This window comes from Centruroides sculpturatus, unplaced genomic scaffold, assembly GCF_000671375.1.
Source record: "Centruroides sculpturatus isolate CEXI.00-Female unplaced genomic scaffold, Cexi_2.0 scaffold90, whole genome shotgun sequence".
Lineage (NCBI taxonomy): Eukaryota > Metazoa > Arthropoda > Arachnida > Scorpiones > Buthidae > Centruroides > Centruroides sculpturatus.
Window position 1 is genome coordinate 453209 of NW_019384353.1, and position 6000 is coordinate 459208.

Here is a 6000-nt window from a genome sequence, read left to right on the forward strand (position 1 = left end):
TTTTGGTTAGCTCTTGTTGTGCACCTCCTGTCTAGCAGAGCATTATAATATCTTCATAATGCTCTGCTAGACAGATACAGAGCATTCTGGCAATGGCATCTATATATAATAGTTTTGATCCAGTTAGCTGATTTTGTAAATTAATAGCATAAACTCCAGATTTTTCAAAAAGTGTAACCCTGCCTCAATCATTGTAGCCCAAATTGCATAGGATACTTTGCAATATAGGCAACGCAATGATTGAGACAGCATTACACTTTCAGAAAAATATGTTAGTGCAGTTTTGTTACTAGTTTGAACTGTGGAAAATCACAATAATCGATACTAAGACTATTGTGAAAGGGGATGAATTACCATGTGAGAAGGAAGACAAGGGAAAATGGCTTAACAATAAGTTTATGTACAAGTAAAATAAATATATACAAAAATTTACAAATTTGTTCACCAGGTCGCACATACAAAAATCCACGGACTCTCCAGGTTCATCCGTACAACGAGTTTGCTATAGTACAGGTCCTTTCAGTAGAATCTAGACACATGGGTCTCACAAAATAAAACTAATTGTCAGGCAATGTCCACTACTGACAATTGGTTTTTACCAACAAAACACTCTAATCATCCGGTAAATATTTCAGCTGATGCAAACAGATTCTTTCACTTCTAGATGGAAATACAGGTCCATGTAAGTATCGCTTCCACCACTCCACACAGTCACTCCAAACATCTTAACACACAAAAACTAATGGAGGACCCTTTTCCTTCACCTGGGTGACCTCTCACCCACCGGAAAAAAGATGGTGTTGCCAATCCGCATTACTTTAAATATTCCTCACAGGCTGCCCCTATACAACCCGAAAATAAATAAAAATTATTGTATATAGCCCAAGAAACCTGCAATGGCACAGAACATTATGTTCAAACTAGTAACAAAACTGCCCTAATCCCCCCATTTAATATGTTTATTTTTGAGTTTTTGAATCAAATAACAATAAAATACACACAAAAAAAGTACTTTCAAAATTCCATGAGTATTTTATGACATTAAAAAGAAAACAAAATGAAGAAATTAAACATATAATTGTAGTTTTTGATGTAATGCTGACAGTTTCACAGTTTTAGAATAAAAACTTGTTAGTGTTTATGTGACATAACTTTGTTTTTTTAATGCGCTCTCTAGAGAGGGATTAAACCTCACTTAAACTGGCATGTCTGCATTTCCCGGGATAAACCAGCATTCTGGTTTTTACCATATGGAAATATTTGATTTCATGGTCTCCCTTGAATAGACCTGGCATGCCAGTCAATTCACAAAAATACAGTAATAATTTGCCAAAATATTTTAGAGTTATTGGATCTCATCAAGCTTTTATTTAAGTTCCAAAAGTAAGACTGTGTTTTCTTTTGACATAATAGTTTACTCTTTAAATAATTTTTATACAAAGCATAACATTCATCTGTGTTTAACTCCTCAGTATCTGATTGAAAAATCAGTATCTGAAATATGGATTTAACCTTAGACTGCATAAATCTGGGTCTTCCAGGTCCCTCATAGCTATGAGACATATAATGACAAATTTTATAACCATCAGGGAACTGATTCAATTACTGAAGATGTATGCATGTTTCCATCAGAAAGAATACATACATTTTATATATCAAATTCCAGAAATTAGGGAAACAGTATTTATTATTTAAATCTTCAATATTATAGAAAAGAAGTTTTGTATTATCATCTTTATCCAAATACAAGACTTCATACTGATCATCCTTGTCTTTTATGCTAACATGTTTACCATTATAAATTATATTCCTAAAAAAGATTGTTCTCCATTTATCCAGAAAATTTCACCTTTGTAATTACAAGCAAATATCTTATCATCTATAATTAATCTGTTGTATCACAATTTAAGATTTTTGGCTATTTTTTAACACATTACCATAGAGTCTTAATTTGTTTCTGATAGCTTGGTATTTATCAAATACTCATCATTAATGAATATATTTAAACCTTTTAAATTACTAACATTTTTATATACTTTTAATTTATCTTCAAAATTAAACAACTCACAAGTGACCAGTTTTTTTATTCAGTTTAAATTTTCCAATTCTAGAAGCACACTTAATATTCACATCCATAACATTTAAATTATTGTTAAAAAGTTTTTGAACATTAACTAAACAATCATCAATTTTATCATTATCCTCTAAGCCTGAGATTACAACATTATTCNTTTTTATATACTTTTAATTTATCTTCAAAATTAAACAACTCACAAGTGACCAGTTTTTTTATTCAGTTTAAATTTTCCAATTCTAGAAGCACACTTAATATTCACATCCATAACATTTAAATTATTGTTAAAAAGTTTTTGAACATTAACTAAACAATCATCAATTTTATCATTATCCTCTAAGCCTGAGATTACAACATTATTCCTTCTTTCCATATCTTCTAATCTCTAACTTTTTCTGCAAATTATAATGTTACATCAATTTCTGTATTTGATTTGCCACTTTTAATATAAACTTTTTCTCAAAAAGTTTCAAGATTTGAAAAAGCTTGTAATTTCAACAAAAGTTTAATTCCTTCTTACACATTAATCTCCTTTTCAGCACTTATATAAAACAATATCAACTATTCTGTTGACTCATCTGAGACATTTTTGTTATTTTCTTACATTTTGTGGTGATACATCTTGAGATAATGGTGAAAAACTTTTCTTCTGAGATGGAAACTGACATTCAAGAAGAAAACAAAAATGAGTCAGATCATAAGAGTGAAACATATATATAAGGACCTTGAATAAGTTCTCGCTGTTTTTTGTGAAAATTAACACTTTATTTAAAAAAAGTCGTAATAAACACGTCACTGAAAGTATTGTCCATCACTAGCCACTACTTTCTCCCATCGTTCTGGCAGCATTTGAATTCCATGTCGGAAAAACGACACGTTTTTTGAGGCTATCCAAGAATCAACCCATTTTTTGGCATCTTCATAAGAACGAAAGTGCTGCTCAGCCAGGCCATGTGACATCGATCGGAACAAGTGATAATCGGAAGGGGCGATGTCTGGTGAATATGGCGGGTGGGGTAGGACTTCCCATTTAAGCGTTTCCAAGTACGTTTTCACCGGTTGTGCAACATGTGGCCGAGCATTGTCATGTTGCAAAATCACTTTGTCGTGTCTCTGCTCATATAGCGGCCGTTTTTCCTTCAATGCTTGGCTCAAACGCATCAATTGTAGTCGATAGCGATCTCCCGTGATAGTTTCGTTTGGTTTGAGCAGCTCGTAATAAACTACACCTAGCTGATCCCACCAAATGCAGAGCAGAAGCTTCGAACCATGGATATTCGGCCTTGCTGACGATGTTGATGCATGACCGGGCTTACCCCACGATTTTCTACGCTTAGGGTTATCGTAGTGTATCCATTTTTCGTCACCTGTCACTATACGATGCAGAAAACCTTTCCTTTTCTGCTGTTGAAGCAGCTGTTCATATGTGAAAAGACGCCGTTCGACATCTCTCGGCTTCAACTCGTACGGCACCCAATGTCCTTGTTTTTGAATCATTCCTAATCCTTTTAAACGTTTCGAAACTGTTGTGTGATCAACTCCTAATGATTCTGCAAGTTCAGCTAGCGTCTGACATGAGTCTTCGTGGAGTAATGCCTCTAATTCCTTGTCTTCAAACTTTTTTAGTGCACCAGATCGTTCTTTATCTTCAACATCAAAATCATTATTTTTGAAGCGTCTAAACCAATCTCTGCATGTTGTTTCTGACAGAGCATGGTCGCTGTAAGTCTCAACAAGAATTCTGTGTGCTTCAGCTGCAGATTTTTTTTGAATAAAATAGTGCAATAAAATTCCCCGCAAATACTCTTTTTTTGGCACAAAAGTAGACATGTTTAACATAATGAAAAAATAAGTTGTTTATACTTCGGTGAAATGACGTATACTGAATTTCAAGGTCGCTTATTGTACTTCCTTACAGATGTGTCATCATCTAAAAATAAACACACGTGGTTCTGGTAACGCCATCTGTTGGAAAACAGCGAGAACTTATTCAAGGTCCTTATAATAAGTCTAACAATTTTTGTTATTTAAACATAAATAATTTGTTAATTACATCACAAATGACTTAAATTTAGCAACCACTTAAATAGAAATTAGCAGATTAACAACAAATTAAGGTAAATGCACCGGTAGTAAACGCACTGGTGGACACTGCATGAGTAGTGGACACTTTGAACTTCAAATATGAGTAATAAGGTTGTAGATGGCTTCACTGTTCAAACATACAAATCATTCAGTAGACAGAAATTCTGTCTACTGAATGATTTGTATGTTATGTATTCTCAAGGAAACAATACATACAAGTACAGTACAATATTTTCTGAGAAAACACTCATACTTATTTTTTTTAACCCCATTCCCAATAACCCGGCATTTTCACAAACTCAGCCACCCTTCGGTCCACATTAGGCCGCGTTTTCGGGACTCTACTGTAATAACTTAAGTTGTTGTTTTAAAATGATTGTTTTTCAATAAGAATGTTTTACTTAATTTCTTTTATTGCAAAACTGAAAAATCTGATTACAATTGTGTTATCCTAATGAAAACATTTTAATTTCCAGATTTTTCTTTTTTTTTCAATACCAGAATATATATTAAAAAACGTTCATTTATTATTTATTTATACTGTAATAATCATGTGTGCATTCATATGTATGCATGTACAGTACATGCACAGGAAAAATGTGTGATGTAAGAACACATCTGCAATTAAAACTATGAATATTAATGCTCATGGAAATGATGGTAAATTTTGTAATCTTGGATCGAGTCATATTCATGGATCTGAGCCTGCTGAGGTATGCACAGAATTAATTGAAAATAAATTAAAACAATTTAATATCTGTATAACATCGGGCAGAGCTGCCATAATGAAGAAAATGATAAAATAAATTAATAAAAATCACCAGTTATGCCTCACACATGGACTACAATTAACAGTTATAAAAGTTCTATATAATATAAACACAATAAACAAACAGTATGAAAATCAATATGATGCTAATTTACTACTTACTACTGATTCTGATAATTCAGATATGGAAAATGACGATGTCAAAAATTATGGAGAAACTTTTGAAGAACACCAAGATTTATTTGATACCAAACCTGTTTTACAAAATTCAGAATTATATTTTTTAATAACAAAAATACAAAAAGTAGGAAGACTTTTTAGAAAATCCCCGACAAAAAATGATGATGACCTACAGAAATATGTGAAAGAGACCACAAGTAAAGAATTTTCTTTAATTTTAGATTGTAAGACTTGATGGAACATCCTATAAAGAATGCTAGAACAATTTTCATTTCTTAATGATGCTATTCAAAAAAGTCTGATAGATTTAAAATTAGACATAGATTTTAATGACAAACAACTGAAATTACTATCTAATATAATCTCGGTCCTGCAACCTATAAAGTTGGCCATTGAAACACTAATGTTAATTTATGTGTAGCTGATGTTACATTAAAATTTATGCTAGATGAATTAAGTAGCCAAAACACATTGTTAACTGAATTGAACTGAAAAAAGCTTTAATATGTAGCATAAAGTTACTATTCAGACATGCTACACTAATTAAAGATAAAAATCCACCTGTCATCAAAGGACATTACTGTCTAGTAATTGTCTGTTGCTACTAAGTTCTTGTTAAGAAACAAGGTACAGAAAAGCATTAATGATAATATAATATTTTGAGAATAAAGGTAAAAACATAGTTATTAAAAAGACAACATTTAACTTAACAACTGACATTAAATCCAAAACAATAAATAGGGAATACAGTGCAGACAGGCACATAAAAAATTTGGAAAATACTATAAATGCTACAAGATAAATATATACATTTATAAATAAAAATAAAGAATATTAAAATAATAAGAATATATTAAGAAGAATATAAACATAAGAATATAAATAATTATAT

The 6000-nt window shown here is 31.6% G+C and overlaps 1 protein-coding gene across 5 annotated transcripts in view; it reads right to left on the reverse strand.

The window, feature by feature from the left end:
* Positions 1 to 6000, reverse strand: part of LOC111638843 (diacylglycerol kinase epsilon-like) — a 48256-nt gene that overhangs the window by 37774 nt on the left and 4482 nt on the right. The window contains exon 2 of one of the 5 annotated variants that reach the window (XM_023384618.1): positions 5091 to 5182. The exons of the other annotated variants lie outside the window; for them this stretch is intronic. The gene's annotated coding sequence lies outside the window, so the exon portion shown is untranslated. The remainder of the gene's footprint in view (positions 1 to 5090; positions 5183 to 6000) is intronic. 5 annotated transcript variants of the gene reach the window in all.